Below are 19447 nucleotides of genomic sequence, written 5' to 3'. Positions count from 1 at the left end.
TATACAAATGATTTTAATATCGTCTACTATTGTTAAAAATGATTAATATAGCGAATTGTTTAATTTTAGTATACAAGGTTAGTCGAAGCTCTGAATTGGTTTTTTCTTTAAACAGAACACCGTGTATTTTTAATTATAATGAAATGATATATGGTATTTTTTTTATTTATTAAGCATTCCCTTCACCTAAATACTTTAATTTTTGAGTTAAGATTTATTGCAACCAAAAGTTACGTGGACGTGGAATTGGAACATGGCCGTGAAAATTTTTAATCAAAAAGCATTTTTTGATAAAATTAGGTATTGTCCTTTTCATGAGCATTTTTCAGTGCGTAACAACTGATAGGAAAAAAGGGTAAGTCCGTGATAATATACATTTATGACATTTATTCTAACATGACATTTTAGTTAAATCTGACAGTTGTCACATTTTATTTTCAATTTGGAATAAAAACAAATCAAATGTGTTTCTTGCATTTATAAAATGGTATTTTCTTTGATTTGTATAGTCTTATAAATTCTACAGATTATATTTGTAATATTATTATCTAATTAAAAAAAAATTATTTTTTTTATTATGGCGCCATCTATCGACAACTAGAATAACTAGAATAAATGTTATAAATGTCACCGACGAAATGTAATCACTGACGTGCCTTTTTTTCTGTCACATACAATTTAATGCGTTAGAAAGAAATCGAAAAACTGTGACGCACTGAAAGATGATCATGAGAAAAAGAATATATTGTATTGATTTATATTGATCCCTAATTTATTAATATTGGATAAAACATATATGGATAAATATGAATTTACGTGGCCGTGAAAATTTCTAATCAAAAAGAATTTTTTGATAAAATTAGGTATATATTAAAATACCTACGTAGTTAAGAATGTTGGTGCGTAAAATATTAATAAAAACATACAATGGTCTACCTAGTTGACTATGAATTTGACAATAAACTTACTTAAACATTTGACATTATATAAATGAAGTATTAAAAATGAAGAAGTTTACATAACCCAGCATGAAGTAAAAACATACTTTAAAAACTAAAGAAGGAAAAAGCTACAGGTATAAGAAAAATCTTCAAGAAACTGCGATTTCCATAGGAGAAAGAATGAGGCTACAACGGAACGAAAATAAAGCAAAATTATTAAATAATAATGAGTAATAAAATTAATGATGAATATGATGAAGGATTAGTGAAAATTTATTGGTTTAGATCTCCACGTTAAAAAATTGTTCAAACATACATAAATAGTATTACCATTACTATAACAACTACTATTATCTATTTTTTATCTTTATATAAATCGGAATAATAATAATAGCACTTCTGTGCTATTAGGCCTGGATCCCGCGTACAAATAAAATTTGATTAATAGCAAGCTAAAAATTTGCTAATAGCTTAACGGTGTCTAGTCGGACAAACTTTTATGTATGGGAACACTGGAACAGGGGAAGTTTTAATTGTGGAACGTGTCATTCTGACAGGTTTATGATTGTGGAAACTAGCAGGTCGTTTTTAAGTTTATTCAATAGCAAACTTTATATGTATAATATATGAAAAAAGGGTTTGTCGGACAAACATGTCGGGATTTTAATAAGTCCGACACGTAGAACATGTCAAATGACAGGAATAATATTGGTGCTAAATAGCAGTCTGATTTTTGTATGACAGTTTAATGAACGGGTAACAAATAAATTGTAAGTTCTGTCCGACAATACGTGGGATGTTTTCGTAGTCTGACGTTCGAAACCTGTAACCTGTTCCACAGTTCCACAATTAAAGCTTCCCCTTTTCTAGCGTTCCAGTACATCAAGGTTTGTCCGGCTAGACACAGTTCGGCTATTAACAAATTTTCAGCTTGCTATTAATCAAATTTTTTTTGGTACGCGGGATCAAGGCCTATATAAATAATTAATATATTATATTTATTAGTGTAACTAGCGATACTTATGTTTGCCAAAACCACACCTTTTTCGTTTCATAACATCAATTTTAATTCTGCACATTATCTTACTTTTAATCACTTCAATTAAAACATATTATAAACATGAATTTTCCGAACGAATACGTTAATTATCCCTCGATTTAAAACTGGTTATACCCTATTTTAGAATGTTTACTTGTCTAAATAGAATATGAAAGCATGCCCCTTCTTTTTATTTATGTATTTTATTATAATTTACTGTAAATTTTAACTTTTTAGAAATGCCTTATCACTTAATTCCGCTTGCATATTATTTATGTACCTTACATATAAACATTTATGTATAAACACTTATGAACGATTGCATCCACTTTTTTAGTTTATCTAATACTGTGTTTATCATACTCCTCTATGATCTGCAGTCCATATCGCTGGACTTCAGCACTAGTTGCTGCCTAGGCCGGTAAGTCCTAAGTTCCCTCCCAACATAACCAGAAGTAGAACCAGAAGTTAATAGCTGAACCCGTCGTGTAACTTTGCGTCTATTGATATACAATTTCACTCATTTTCAGTGCTTTTTGCCAAAATTTCGGTCATAACTTTTTAACCTGAAATGATATCACATCTCAGAAATCGTACACAAATTATACATAGTGCTACTATAAACCATAATGTGGCACTTTCAGTTGCAACTTTTTAAGCGGAAGTGATATAAAAACCAAAATTATCTTCTTCTTCCTCTTCTTTCTAGCATGATCGATCGTGCTAGTACGCTACTGCCTGTTCATTGCCATCAAGTCTTCCCCGGACGATGAGGTCGAGCATTCTCGCCATAGTTTTGGTGGTCTACCCTGTGGTCTTTTACCTACTGGGCTATTCGTTTTTGCGCTTTTCTTTATACGTTTGTTCCAATATCTTCATCTCTATCTGACCCACCTTCCCATGTCCTGTATTCCACAATTTTGTCTGATGTCTTCACTTCGTATTTTGTCACGTAGGGTGTTGCCTTGTATTTTCCTTAGTGTTCTCATTTCAACTGTTCTCTGATCTCTTTTGAGAGATTTACCTAGCATGTTATTTTCGTTTTGGAGTCAATTTCTAATTTGTATCTTATCGGTTCTTTGTTAATTGGCACTTAATCTTCTCGGTGTTGATGAGCACATTTAGTTCTTTAGCTTTAGTATTAAATGCATGCAGTAGTTTTTGGAGATTGTCTTCACAATCGGCGATAAGGACTGCATCGTCAGCGTAGCAAAGGACTCTAAAGAATGTATTGCCCATCTTAAATCCAGCTGTTCTGGAAAGATATTCTATTATTTTGTCCATTATTAAATTAAATATGAAAGGACTCAGTGAATTGCCTTAATGGATTCTTGTGTTTATAACTAGGTCTTCTGTTGTAAAATGTCCTACTCTTATTTTTGTTTTACATTGTTTGTTAATATCGTGTACTAGGTTAACTAGCCTGTGGTTTAGCTCTTTTTCTCGCATTATTTCTAACACGTCCTTTAATCGCAGCGTATATATTGCACTTGTACTTTTTCGGCGACTTTAAAACAGTATTTCCGATTGCAACTCTGGAACAGAAAGTCTGAGGTCAAATTTCTTACCTTTAATATCATATTATTGGGGTTGTAAGCCCTCATTCAATACCTCATTTGTAGTTCTATCTGTTCTAATAACGGAGTAGTTTTGTTCACGGGCAAACAGGCATGAAACCGGACATATCTACTTGTGTTCGCCTTGCTGAGGTACGTCGAATAATATATCGCTATATTATTTTTGGGTTATAATCTTTCATTCGACAGCTCATTTCTCACTCTATCTGTTCTAATAATGAAGAAGTTGTGTTTACGGACGGACAGACAAACATGGTTAATTCAAGCTTTTCACATTTAAATTTTGTAAAATGGGTGAAAACAATAAGGCAGAGAATGGCATACACTAAAGAGATATAATGATGACTAGTCCATGTCCTCTCTAGTTTTGCTACCTTCTTTATCATGTTCTCTTAATTTATTCGTCTTTACTGCAAACTTTAAGAAACAAACCTCAGTACAAAATACTGATACTTCAAAAAAGGCTACAATTTATGGATCAATCATCTGGTACCGATAGTATTAGTAGGTACTTTCAATTCTACTCAAGTCAATTCTTAAACATTGACAGATCTAATAGGTACATTCCAGTGGCGTCAAGATGTTTTATAAGAAGTTTGATAAAGATACTAAGAATGAAATCGGCAATAAAGAAAATTTAAGTGAACACAAACAAAGAAGTGAAAATACAATTATTATGGATGATAATCTAGGTACATAGTTGGCTTATTAAATCTAGTTGATACTAGAAATTTGGAAAGTCATATTCTAACCAAAAGTTATACGAGACAAAACCTACAGCTAACTACAGAAAGTAACACTGTAAATAGTTATAGGCCTCGTGTACCAAAAAAAGTATATTAATAGCACGCTCAAAATTTGTTAATAGCTTAAAGGTGTCTAGTCGAACAAACCTTGATATATGGGAACACTGGAACAGGGAAAGTTTTAATTGTGGAACGTGATTTTAATTGTGGAACGTGATATACTGACAAGTTTATGATTGTGAGAACTAGCAGGTTGTTTTTAGTTGATTCAATGGTAAATTTTATATTATATATGAACAAATGTTTGTCCGACAAATATGTTGGGCATTTTAATAAGTCCGACACGTAGAACATGTCAAATGACAGGAATTATGTTACTGATAAAAATAGCAGTCTGATTTTTGCATGAGATTTTAATGACAAGGTAACAAATTAATTGGAAGTTCTGTCCGACAAAATACATGGCACGTTTTCGTAGTCTGACGTTCGAGACCTGTAACCTGTTCCACAATTAAAACTTCCCCTGTTCCAGTGTTCCCGTACATCAAAGTTTGTCCGACTAGACACCGTTAAGCTATTAACAAATTTTCAGCTTGCTATTAATAAACTTTTTTTGGTACAGTACGCAGGATCCAGGTCTATTAATTTAAAAGCTCCAGACTAAAAACTGTAACAAAAGATATCATGATACGTGGAAGTTGATGATGCAAAAAACCATAACTACATAACAATAATCATATCGTCGGCTTACTGCCAAAACCAACTAACTCCACTTTTTGTCGATTCTGAGTTAAGTACTCCTTTGTACTTAATAACTATCAAAGAATGTACTGATAAAACCAGACACTTCAAAGCAGATTTTAAATGTGGGAAAAACCAGAAAAACCAAAAACAGATATGTGCAGTTGTCTGCACATCTCTGTTTAAATAAAGTAGTATTTTATCATTTACAATATTCTAGTTCTGCCAAAACAAGACAAGTGCCTGATATGGAGGACAGTGATGTTCAAAGTTACCTAGAAGTTGACTAACTTTGTACAGCCAAAATCCGACAAGTGCCAAAAAAATGTTTTTTGTACTTTTTTTTTAACTTTCACTTCATTTTAATAATTTTTTAACAAAATGTTTCGTTTATAATGTTATTTACTTTAATATTTTTCAGTCATTAAATCATTTTTAAATTCAAACGATTTTTCATTTCAAATTAAAGTTTAAAACATTGATTCCTCAAAACTTTAAAAAGTGGAGTTAGTTGGTTTTGGCAGTAAGCCGACGATATGTGGTATTTAAAATTATATTTACTTTATCTTACATATTTATCTTATATGTTATCAAAATGTCTAGTAATATTATGTAGATAAATAATAACCTCTCAAGAGATTCTATATATCAGTGTACCTACTTTGAGAACAAACAATAATTTGCCATGACCACGCCTTTTTGTTCTATGAGATCAAATTGTTTCCTTAATATTATTTTATTTACTGGGCTATAAGGCGGAGTCATTTTTCTATATTTAAATTTTGATGTCAGATTATTTGACCTTGTTTGTTGATTTGACGAAAAAAATGAATGCTCATTGGTTAAACATTGATAGGGTTATATTAACTGATAAAAATGAATAGGAGTAAATTTGCCTATCACATACTTTCATTTTAAAATTTGGTTTGTGTTATAAATGTCCGAAAAATGTAGAGAATGCCTAATTTTTAATTAATATTCTTACATTATATCAAGATAATTCCAAGGAAGATTTCTATATGGAAGTGGAAACGATATTGGACAGAACACCAAAGCACGATATAGTACCTATTAGGAGATGCAAATGCTGCGTTATATAGGACAACGAAACATAATATCACTCCATAATAGCTTTACAAAGCCTCCACAAATCATTATTAAAAAATTAGTACCATACGCCGAAGAAAACATTGGCGAATACCAATGTGGTTTCAGAAAAATAGGCAAACCACACATAAAATATTTAACATCAAGGAAATCTCGGAGAAAATTTGGGATTATAAACTGCATTTCCTCAATGTATTCGTGGACGTTCAACAAGCCTATAACATTATCAAAAAAAAAATTACTGAGGATAATGAAAGAGTATGGTTTTCCACAAAAATTGATAAATATGACAAAAGTCATCAAAAGCGTCAACAAATTAAGAGGATACCTACAGATGGGAAACAAAAAAGTAAAAATACTCTGTTACGCATACGACGCAATATTGACAGCTCAAGATGAAGATTTTCTTTCAAAGATTAGTCCACAGATTTTATATAAGAACAAAATAATTTGATATGACAATTTCCTCTTAATATGTTAATAATGACATATGCATCAGAAACCAGACCCGGTACAACAAATACACAAATACTACTGGAAACAGCAGAGATGAGAGTACTAAGAAGAATTACAGGAAATACACTGTGAGATCGAAAGAGGAGTGAAGACATTATAAGAAAATGTTAAAATGTACATTAAAATTATATTAAAATTAAAATATATTAAAACATTAAAATGTACAGTGTATAAACGAATGGCCACTAACTAGAAAAAAAAAAGAATGTAATAACCAATCGGTAGAAGAAATATTGGTCGACCTCTCAAAAGATGGAATGACAACCTTCCATAGAGGTATCAATCCGCCAATAGGTAAACAAGCAGAATTGCTTATAAATAGGAAGAATAAAAAGAAGATAAATATAATAAAATGTTAATTAAGTTTAACTAATTTTCAACTTTAAGTGCTATTTCAACGAATTAGAGACGTAAATCGCGATATTTATGCATGCTTCATTGATTACCATAAAGCGTTCCATACAGTAAAGTACGACAAGCTGATAGAGATATGAACCATTGTTTAGATAAAGACCTGTGATCTAAGAATTACTAGCAGTCTGTACTGGAATCAAACATCGTCCATGTGGACCGAGGCAGGAGAATCCAACGATATCAAAATCAAACGTGGGGTCCGTCAGGAATGTATACTATCACAACTATTGTTCACTGTTCAACATACATATACCTACGTTGAGGAAATCCTTTAAGAAGCAGTGGGTGATGTTGAAGCCGGAATTCGACGAAACGGAAAGGAGAATGTATTAACACCATTAAATCCGCAGACGACACGTTGGTATTCGCTGACAGTTCTGAAGCCATCCAGGTGTTAATGAATAGAATCACAGAAGAAAGTCAGAGATATGGACTTGCACTAAATACAAAGAAAACAAAATGTATGATGATCATTAAGAAGGAGCAGCAATTTGGACGAATTAGTGTGAACGAGAACGGTCAAAAAATATAGAAAGAGTAAAAACACCTGCATTTTAAAAAATGGCTAAGCTGATATCAGGCTACTGCTATGTTATATCTTTTCTATACTGTTAGGGAACATCCATAAACTACGTCGTTGAAAAGAGGGAGAGGGGATTTTGCTTATTACGACGGTATACGACAGGGGGGAGGGGGCCATGAGTGCAAATCCGACGTCGTTTGAAGTTCACGAATATAAAAAATATATCCTATTTTAGAATTAAAAAAAATTAGTATATTATTTTTATCGCATACTTTTCATTTTGTTTTTATCAATCACAGCCTTAATAATATTGTTAGCAGTTTTATACAGACTAACAAACAATAAAACTTTGTTCTATGTCTTTACACAAACGCTTCTTTTCAGAACAACGTCTGGAAGCAATAAATATTAAACTGTTCAATTATTTACTGAATACTCTGTGTGAAACAATTCTACAAGAATGAATAGAAATAAAATATTCTATTCTATTTAGTTAGTATGTATATTGTATCTATTTATACTTAATAAAAGAAATGACATTGAAATCAAAACAAAATAAATATTAAGATTTATATGATACAGTTAATTGAGAGAAAAAGTACCCGGATATTAATGAGCTACATAGTAATACTGATTTGGATACATTCGCAAATAAACTTGGAGAGCGAACTTTAAAAAATCCAGAAATAACATTGAATTTTAACAAAATTTAAAAAGGTTGTGAGTCGCAATTGCGACGTCGGTATGAGGGGAGGAGGTCAACTCTAAACGACGCTTTACGACGGTAGGGGTGGACGGTATTAAAAACTCCAAAATTGTTACGACGTAGTTTATGGATGATCCCTTATAAGGAGTGGTGAGTTGTGGATTTTCACAGACGCCACCTTCAAGAAAAATAGGCTAAAGAGGCAGAAAGAGGCTTTCAAAATATGGCTTTATCGTCAAATTCTGAATATATCTCATACCGATCACTAATCAAGGAGTTTTGTTAAGAATGCAAAAAGAAAAAGACCTTTTAACCACAACAAAAACAACCAAAATCGAATACCACGGACACATCTTGAGAAACAGCGAGAGATATGGAATGGTGCAACTAATCTTACAGAAAAAATAAGAAGGAAAACTAAGACCAGGAAGGCGAAGGATTTCCTGGCAGAAAAATCTACGTACGTGGTTCAATACAACAACCACCAATCTTTCCAGAGTAGCAGTGTGCAAAGTAAACTGTTTAACTCTTCCTTGTGTTTGGTTTCCCCTCTATCGTCAAGTAACTAAGCCATATTGTTGTTAATAGAGAAGACTTTTAATTTAAACTTTCTTATTGCGATTCTATTTACATACATATTAATAAACTTCCATTAAAATTTCCAATAAAATTTTATTTCATAGAAAATTTTTTGCTCAATTAGAAATCCAATGAAATCAATTAATTTGTGGTCATCTGGTTGAATACAACCAATAAAACCAACATTATACTGAAAACAGATCCCATGGGCTGTTTTCACTCAATCATGTAGCTATGGATACCTACATTTCGTTTCATTTCGATTTTGACATTTCAAATATTCAATATTTCAAAATGTCACGATTTGGTTGTAATACTGATGAGAATGTTAATGAAATTATCGAATCAAATATACCAAAGAATACTGTTTACAGAAAAAAAATTGTATGGAAAGCGTTTATGGATTTTTGCAATGAAACTAACATGTCTGGATCTTCATTAAATTTTTCTAATTGTTCCTTTGTTAATTGCACATTTAAATAAATTGTTTCTGCTCTGTATTTTTTTTTTCATAACCAGCAAAAAATTTTCTATCCGAATAACCCTCGAACATTGATAAATGCTCAAAAATTTTTTAACAACTTTCTCAAGCTTGTTGCTTACAGGCAACAGACCTCCGCCTACGGCGTCGGTCTGTTTCCAAGCAACAAGCTTTCGAAATCTGTTATAAAATTTTTTCGAACAATTATCAATGTCCTTGGGTTATTACTACTGAATATAAAGCCGTGTTGAAACGTCTATCAATTGTTTACATTTTCAAGAACCCTAATGGCGGAATTTTTATCTCGGACATTTTGTTTAATTGCGTCTTAATAAAAATTATTAATTGAGATATGAATTGGTCATTTGACGAGCCTGGCACTTTAATGAATGTTATTTAAAACTGATTAAATAATATTTATTGAGTACAAGTGATAAACGATTTTTTTAGCTGAATCAGCGGAATGAACTCATTGAATGACACAATGAGGCTTATAATCTTTTTTAATATACTTAAAAATAAAAAAGACTGTAGAGCTTTTATTTACCTTATAGATGGCGGGGGGCTTATAATTAAATACATAGTTTAGAAGTAATGTTAAAGAAAACCAAGTTACTAATCATATCTAAGTAGCTTCCTTATAAATCATTAAAATCTGCGCTGTTTGTTAGAAAGTGATCCCAGGTCAATTGGAAAAGATTGAGAGGAAGTAAAGATAGTTAACAATCATGACGCCCAGACCTCCTGGTGCTGTCGTAAATATGACTTTCTTAAGGTATTGCTTTATAACATTTTCTTGGTTGGTGTGGTTCCAAAGGCTTTCATTCGAGATTCGATTAGGCCAAATATACCAAGGATTTTTTCTTAACGCTATATCGATGAAAACTTGTAATAATTGTAGTTGTGGTGTACTAATTGAAGGTGTTATTGAAGACATGGAAAAAATGATAGTTGATCCAGAAGAAGATCTCCAGCACGATGGTCAGACCAAATAATGGACATAACTAGTTACTTATTCTCGGAAGCAAAACAACGGAGGGGGAGTGAGGATAGATTTCCTGTGAAACACCAACCAAAAGATTTTATTAATTTTCCTAAATTTCCTTGTTTTTATTATTTTTCCCAATGTTCCTTAATTTTCTCTAATTTTTCTTAAATTCTCTTCTACTGTCTTAATTTTCCTTGATTTTCCTTGATTTTCCTTAATTTTCTTTAATTTTCCTTAATTTTCCGTAATTTTCCTTAATGTTCCTTAATTTTCCTAGCTAGCGGGTATAGTGAGTTGAATCATTGATTATAGACACGGATGGTGTCTATAATCAATGGTTGAATGTATCTGTCTATGGTTTAAGTTTCGTGTCGGCTAATATATTTTTATGTTTCAACAATGTTTTTCTTCATTTTTGGACCTTGTTGGTGGGGAATTTCTCCATTTCCCCCCGTAGATCCGCCACTGGTTTGTCTAGTCCCTCTTTTGTAATTAGTCGCTTTCTTGGTTTCTTTTTTATTTTTCTATTTCTTTTTCAATAACTCGTAAGCTTTTGAAAATAATTTGAAACTGTTAAAACTTGTTTAAATAAGTGGTAAATAAAGCAAAGGACAACACCAAATTCTTTAAGAAACCATAAGTGAATTTATAACCAAAAAAATATGCAATTAATTAATGATTACAGGTGCAAATATTGTAATTAATCTATTTTTGTTAGCGTTGGATGAGTCACGACAACCGTTAAAATATTTTCACCTATAGAATGAGTGCTCGACAAATAATATTGTTCATCACGCTATTTTAAAAATGTCATAATTAGTGAAGGCTTATAAGTCCAGAAATTCCATCTGAAATTTTTCAACCAACACCTGCACGGGTTACGTAACTTTTAACACTTGAAATGGGTAATGTTTATCAAATATCACGATTTTGATCATTTATATAAACGTACACACATGTGTACACCTTTTGATACTGTTTGTTGAATTCATTATTTGCAGTTCGTCGGTGGATTCGTTTTGGCCTGAGGCTAATTGATTTTGAGAAAAAAAGTATATAGGGCCAGTTCTTTACAGTAAAAAAAGTTAATACATCCTGAGTCATTAAATTAATAGGGACATATGAATGTTGTCTTTTCTCAATCAAACTTCACAATTATCTGTTTTAATAAACAAATGTATTATACAGGGATGTGATGAATTATGGAACCATCTAAAAATAAATCTGAAGATGCCATTCATGAAACTTTGCATGCGAGTACAATGACACATAATGCATCAGACACCATATTTTTGATTACTACTCTACTTGAGTCACTCTTTCCAAGACTTCTCCACATGTTACTTAACATTCATCAATAATTCTTTTCTTCAAATTCCACAAACACGTTGATCGCCTAATGTAAAGACGTAATTTTAGATAACCCCAAAGAAAATAATCTAACCGATTAAGGTGCGGAGAACGGGCCCCAGTCTATGCATCCATCACTTTGGAAAATTCGCATTCAAGAAATTTCTAACCCGTCGGTAATAGTGAAGAAGTGCTTCACCGTTTGATTTTTAAGGACATTTGTTCTACTATTTTTTTCTCAATAGACCTTGTTTCCCATCGTCCACTTGATTTGTTGTGGTTCTCTCCGATATTTTGGTTTTCTTTCGCACTTAGCGTTAATGTCCAGCACAAGCAAATTATGGTGTTGTCACAATCTCACCATCTATTGCATCTTGCAGTCCTTACATTCACAAATAAATTTCTTTGTTTTCTTACCCCAAAATAACCTATTTGAGAGTGATTTTGTCAATTTTTGTATGTTAGATGTTTACTTTTTTCTTTTGAAAGAATGTGTCAAAAATCGCCATATTAATGCTGTTACTAATTACAGCATATCTTCTCCAGCTTTGTTGCTAGTTCCAAAGCCTAATCCCCCATGTATTGCTTCATACCCTCTCTTGGATTGGGTCACGCGTGCAATAACATCACCTCATATAATGACTCGTTTCTGGTAGTATTTCGCTCAGTGTGTCTCATAATTGATTACAAAAACAGTAAAGTTAGTGTGAACTTTTGGCTAAGGTCTGATGTTAGGGTTTTTAGTCTCGAAAGCGCCTCTAACATACCAAAAACCACTTACATAGTCGGCACTGAAGTCTTTACCTGCCCTCCGAAGCACGGTGAGAGCTCGTATAATTTTTTAAAATTTAAAATTTCGTTGTTGGAGCCGAGAATAATTGAATTATATTAGTGAAGATATTATAGGCCAGTATCTTAGCCGCCGAGCTATGGTCGCCACTGATTTTATACTAAATTGATCATATATTTGCTTTCATTCTTACTCAAACCGATTTAAGGAGCATATACACACATTCAATAAATTCGTTATTGAGTACAAATTTCATTATACTTGGTTACCTTTCCTTCCACTATCAGCAATTACACCAACTCCGTTCATAATATTGCTATTCCTGTATATCGCAATTTGTATTCTTCACCTAGCTCTTTCGCCCTTTTTCCTCTTTAATTCGTTTCTTGAATGCAAGCAATTTGTATCCTACTTCTTTTAAACATATCTACTAACTACAATCTGTCTCTAAGACTACTACCGAACGGAGGCTGTGTTTGCTTCCAGAACACTTTACACCAGGAGATGACATCATTTCAGTATAGTTTTTGTTATGGAGAATCTCAACTTCGTCCAGCAACAGTGGTAAACTTTCTGATTCACGTAAGTTTGTTCGTAATTTTTCAATCCCAAAAGTCGTCGTCTATTTGAGCCGATTATTTATTTTAATTTACCTTAGATTATATGAAGAATGTGATACCTACGGTTTCTTATTAAATGACCAATATGACAGTTTTCTAGGTTTAACTTTACAAATCAGTTCTTTTTCAGTATGTGTTTTTAACGATACCTACTAAATTTTAATTTTTTAAAGGTTCTAATAAGTTTTGTAGAGGAGGAGTAAACTCCTGTAGCAGTAAGTACAGAATTTATTATTCATTATGATTATTTTTAAGATTTTGCTTATCGTTTTGACGTTTATGTTGACAACTAATATTAGAAAAAATCTATTCTGCCAAAAAGTATAATAGTTTAATATAAAATATAATTATAGTAAAATACTTCTTAAATATTAACTTATGAATGACAGTTAACGGCATCCTACGTTTGCTGTGATTGGTCGTTATCTTCACGCATTCAAATTTTGTTTCAGGATTGGATTGTAAAATTGAAACCGTCAAAATTCGAGAGTGTGCTAACTGATCCTTTAGCTCAAATTTTTCTACCGTTTTAAAATTAAAATTGTGTTTACTTACTTTTTTCTAATTGCATCAATCCATTTTTATCGTTGAATCACCTTATGCTTAGCGACAGGAAAGTTGTAGAATACACAGTTACTATTGTAACCAGTATTTCGACACTCTCTAATACACAACTTTCGCGAGACATTTGAAAGCTATAATATGCAACTCTTAATGCAGAACGTCAAAAAGCAAATTTCCAGTAAAGGTTTACAAACTTGTCACTACTGGCGCTCGCGAATTTGTAATTCTCCCCTCTACCTACGAGCTCACAGTGTATAATTTCATAGCTTGAGTATAAGTTCTTCTTCTTCTTCCTACTTTATAAATAGGCTCAATGCATGTTTTACTTCGGTTTTTAGTCTCAATTGACGTTGTCTGACCATCTTTTTCTCGATCGTCTCAATGACCTTCTTCCATTTGGCGATTTGTCTTGTTATTCGTACTATTCTATTTTCTATCATTCTTACTATGTGATGATTCCATTCTGTTTTTCTTCTTTTGGTCCACATGTTTATTTATTCTATACCACATTTCGCTCCTATTTCCTCAATTCTTTCTCTGTCTCTTAGAGTTTGGTTTGTTATTTTTCGTAAAGCTGGCTCCACACTCTCGGCGAAGTTACTTCGCCAAAGTTGACCGAAGTCCGAAGTACCCTCTCTACACACTCGTTCTACTTCGCGAGGAAGTGTGATACCGACAAAGAGCGGAGAATGGAAGTAGAACGAAGTGAGGCAAAGTTACACAAGGTGGCCGTCTAAACTCTCGTACTTGTTGAACCTCGATCGACTTCGGCGAGAGTGAAGTGCGGGCATAAGACTCTCATTTCTGCTGTTTCCATAGCAGTGTTTATAGGTTCGTTCCAAGACGACACATTTGTACTGTACGATCCCTTGAACCGCCACGAAATCGATTGGACTGTTTTAATGCGCAGAATCGCCCTTGAACGGTTTTCTTTCGATCCCGAACCGATTACCGGTACGTAACCCTCTTGGAACGTATTTGTGTACCATTTCAAGTTCGAGTTGCGCCTGAGCCATTTTCAGTACGAGTACCACAGAACCGCTATTAGTAGTTTGCTAGATGGTTATAAATTAATATTTCTAACATGTTCATTAAACATCACTTCAACTTCAAAATCTTCCTCAGAATCGATATCTTACATAAAATCGTTGTCTTCTATGAAAAAAAAATAAATTATCCATATTTTTAAGATTAATTTGAAAAAAAAAAAAGAATTAATAATTATTTAAACGGAAATCAAGATTCACAGGTACTAATAGCGTAAATTGTGGATTATTATATTATTGAATCATCAGCTGATCTCATAGCAGTGACCACTAAAAATGAAAACAATCCTAACTGCGCAAGTCAGTACAAATAGTTTCTGTTTGAAGGCATGTATAATGGGGCTAGTACACGTTGGGCCAATCAGTTGGGCCAAGGAGTTGGGCCAACGTGTATAGGACCACTTGGCATGAGTTTGCGATTGGCGGTCAGCGTTGGTCTACAAACCGAATCTTGTCGGTATTTGGTGCACAAATCAAAGGATTTTTGGGACTTGCGCGATCTGCCAAAAGGTTGTGTTTTAATATGAATACTTTTTTTGGTGTAAAAGCACCGTCGTTTGCGCCATTGTTTTTTAATCACTCTTGTTTGGTACACTTTTCTATAAGCATTGAACGCATTGTACAAATTAATTGCGGCAGCTGCTACAGTCTCCACATCCATATCCATAATCAGAGTTTGTTTTTTGTTTATCCACTAAGAAAGGTTAATGCAGACTGATAACTCCACCAACGTGTAATCACCATGTATTCACTGTTCTTACTTGGCCCAACTTATTGGCCCAACTCATTGGCCAACTAGTTGGCCCAACGTGTACTGGAGCCATGAGTCAAAAGGACCGTTCAGTTACCGATTTCGAAGCGGTACATGGATCGCTTGGAACAACACAGTTAAGTAGTAACACAGTAAGTGTACGATACGAATCATCGTTCATGTTCGCTTGGAACGCATTTTTTATAATGCGCATGACGAGGGCAGTACGAAGGACGGTTTTCATGTCACTTGGAACGCGCCTTATATTTTCGCCGTATCTGCTCTTGTTTTCGCTGTGTACGTCATTATCGGACCTGGGAGCCAAAATAGATGAAAATGGTCATGAAGAAGGGGAGATAAAGGCAAGAATAGCTAAAGGAAATAAAAAATATGGAGCATTACGCACATTATTGAAATCCAAATACGTATCAAGAAAAACAAAAATAAGAATTTATAAGACTGTTATCAGACCTACAGTAGCATACGCATGCGAAACATGGGTGCTCAAAGAGTCAGAAACAGACCTTTTAGAAAAATGGGAGAGAAAAATGCAAAGAGCAATATATGGAGGTGTGAAAATAGAAGGTCAGTGGAGAAGAAGAACAAATAAAGAATTGGAAGAACTATATCAAGAGCCAACGATCACGACGACGATCAAAGCACAGAGAATACGATACTTGGGGCACATCGAGAGAATGGGAAGTAAACGAATGCCAAAAATGGTACTCTCACGAAGACCAATACAAAAGAGGAGGAAAGGCAGGCCAAGGAAAAGATGGAAGGACAGTGTGTATGAAGACTTGAAGAAAAGTAACTTTGAGAGATGGAAAGAACTAGCATTGGACAGGAGGAGATGGAGAGAGGTGGTGAAGGAGTGTATAAAAAGACTGAAGTGTAATTAAATAAAATGTATAAGTTTTATAAGTTATGTAAGTTATATTAAGTTATTTATTATATTATTTATGTAATCAGAAATGTAAACATTTTGGCCCTAGGCCTGCAAGGCCTGTTGCGCTTAATAAAAATATAAATAACGTCATTATCGGTCTTATTGTTAATTTATATATCATGGTTTTCGTTTTCGTTGTGAGGTATTTATTTCTCCAGATTGTGATGTTGAGACATCCTGCTGCTTTGTTCGTCATGTTAACTTATTTTTGTACTTCTTCTTCCACTTTTCCGCGGGTGACAGTTTTATTCCCAAGTATTCCGTTTCCATCGCTTGTTCTATTATTTTGTTATTTACGAGTATAAGTTTAATACCGGTATTATATTTTGAATCTTTTTGTGGTTGTACACTTTGTGTTAAAATTGTGCTTTATATTTTTATATTTATCAGAGTAAAAGCTTTAAAACCCGCCTTTCAGGGACGTAACTACCATTGGGACAACCGGGTCCCCCGACCAAGGGGGGCCCCTCAAGGGTCCACGTTTGGTTGGCAGTGTATAACTTTTGACGAGGAAAATAAAAATATGTATTTTAAAAGTCGATCTAAACGAAATTGTTTTCAAATGTCACAATTTTAAAATGACCTTACAGGGGCACCCTAGATCTCAACAAAAAGTTTTAATTTTTCACTGGGGAAATTGGTCTTTTCGACTAACATGCAATTGGAACGGAACAGGGGCCCCTGAGGCCTGAGCTAAGGTATTTGGTTGAAACACACAAATCCCTAAATGTCCAAATAAATGAACATAAAAGGCCTTACAATTAGAAGTAAGAAATAGATAATAAACACTATTGTATATAAGATATTTTATCTATAAAATAATGAGTAGAATCAAATATCTCACCTGATATACTACCAAATATCCATATCCAAAATCTTAATAGGTTATCTCGTATTTGTATCTACGTAAAAAACCATATTGTTTAAATATTTTGAAGTCATTGTTATCCCCCAGTATCCATTTAGCGAATCATGACCTACACACTGAGAAGGCAGCTGGTTGATAAGTTTGTATTGGTGTAACCTGAGACATTACGAAATAAATATTTTTATACAAAAAAAAATAACTAACAACACAATTTCCAGATAGAAGCAATGGGAAAAAATCCTATTCGTTACACACTCGCACTAAGACTAAATTTTTTTGTGATTTTTCGTAATCGAATCGCTGAACTTAGTACCGCCTTATCAGAGATAAGGCAGCGAATAAAAATCATCCCTATTTTTGTTAGATAACTAGGAGGTGATAAGGCTTTCATGACCTTTATCAAGTAGACTACCGTGTTCATTGGCAACGATCTAGCGCTTTTTTAGGTAAAAATATTTATTTCCAGGAAATTTATGGATTTTAGCTGATATGGCTGATTTAGCTGATTTAGCTGAGAATTTTGGACGAAACAGGAAAGATAAAATTCAAGATACATACGTGATTATAGATGTGAGGTAAGATATATTTTTAAATGAATGAAACAGAATGTAAATGAAGGTCAGCAGTTCATTTTGCCATATTTTTCTGCACCCGATTGGCAATTAGAAAGGGGATTCAATAAAAGGCCCGAACTAAGACGGATCTCCAAGAGTTGATATCACAGACTGATTGATAATAATGATGATATTCATTTATCCGATATAAGTTTATAGTTACGTAAAATTTTGAAACCAGCAAAATTTTTTTATAGGTATAGGTATTCAATATTTTTTGAATACCAGTATATCGAAGACATTTGAATATGATGATAGTCAAGTCATACAGAAGCACAGAGTATAATATATGTAGCTATGCTGTTTATTTTTTGTACGTGACCAAACCATCACGTACAAAGAATGCAATGATGACAGAATCCCAAAACAAGTACAATACTGGAAACCGCAAGGTAGAAGAAGAAGAGCTGGACCGACGAAAAGTTGGGAGGAAGGAAACAAAGCCATGGATGAAAGAGGTCCGCAAGTAGATCAATGTGCGGACAGAGAGGAGTGGCGAACGGGTATCGGAAATATTTCTTTCTCTAGCCTATTATTTTTACCATGAACCTAATAAACTTAACACCTCAAAGTGAATCAGCCAGCCAGTTGAGCCTTACAGCTTTTGACCCGCTGTTTATATAATTATTTTAATTTCGAAGATTTTGAGCTTTGCTGATGAAGACATTAGTTTTGCTGAAGAGTATGAAGATATTCAGTACATGAAACAAAAGAGGATCTATGAATACGTAGGTTGAATCATATAATGTGAAAAGATTAATATTATCATGATATGTAATAATATACTTGTTCAAACAAGACAAGCAGCAAATTTAGCTGCAGTGTAGACATTTAGTGAAAATTTCACAATAAATTGTAAGTATATGAAGCTTAAAATAAATGCAAAATCAGAAGAATTCGCCGTAACACAAAATCAAGAGACGTATTATATTTCAGTGCGTTCAGAGAGTGCCATAAACACCCTTACTAGTTTCACTCTTATTAAAGATCATCAGAGAGTGTATTTATTGCTATATGAACGAACTGAAACAAACCAAACCTCCTAGTACCGAATCTCGACAAAATAGGTTGATATGGATGCCGACATCTTAGTCCTGTCACCAGTGGGGGTACAACGGCCTTCTTAATTCAGATGGACTTACCCAAGTTTTTTTTATGTATTTTGACCCGTAGAACACGAATTTTTTGGGTAACAGTTGATCCGGATGTCGATAAGATTGTTATAAACAAAGAACTTGAGGAATCACATAACAGCGATTTTTCGCAAAACAGAACATTTTTTTGTATTTTTTGAGTCATTCTAAGCAAAAAATGCTTTTACAAGTTTTTTCGTAGGATGCATAGTTTTCGACATAAACGCGGTTGAACTTTCGAAAAATTGCAATTTTTGAACCCAAATAACTTTTGATTGAAAAATAAAATAGCAATTCTGCTTACCGCATTTGAAAGTTCAAGTCAAATTCTATCGGTCTTGATTATTTTCATTGCTAAAAATGTATTTTTTATTGTTAAACAAAGCTATAAACACATAGTGCTT

The 19447-nt window shown here is 33.3% G+C and overlaps 1 protein-coding gene across 5 annotated transcripts in view; it reads right to left on the bottom strand.

The window, feature by feature from the left end:
• The window catches only part of LOC114338464 (zinc finger protein 252-like), a 397861-nt gene extending 380312 nt beyond the window's left edge, over positions 1–17549 (bottom strand). For all 5 annotated transcript variants that reach the window (XM_050646922.1, XM_050646924.1, XM_050646925.1 and 2 more), the window contains exon 1: positions 17273–17549. The gene's annotated coding sequence lies outside the window, so the exon portion shown is untranslated. The remainder of the gene's footprint in view (positions 1–17272) is intronic.
• Positions 17550–19447: the final 1898 nt, after the last annotated feature.

Source organism: Diabrotica virgifera, chromosome 3, assembly GCF_917563875.1.
Source record: "Diabrotica virgifera virgifera chromosome 3, PGI_DIABVI_V3a".
Classification (NCBI taxonomy): domain Eukaryota; kingdom Metazoa; phylum Arthropoda; class Insecta; order Coleoptera; family Chrysomelidae; genus Diabrotica; species Diabrotica virgifera.
This window is presented reverse-complemented; position numbering and strand designations above follow the sequence as displayed.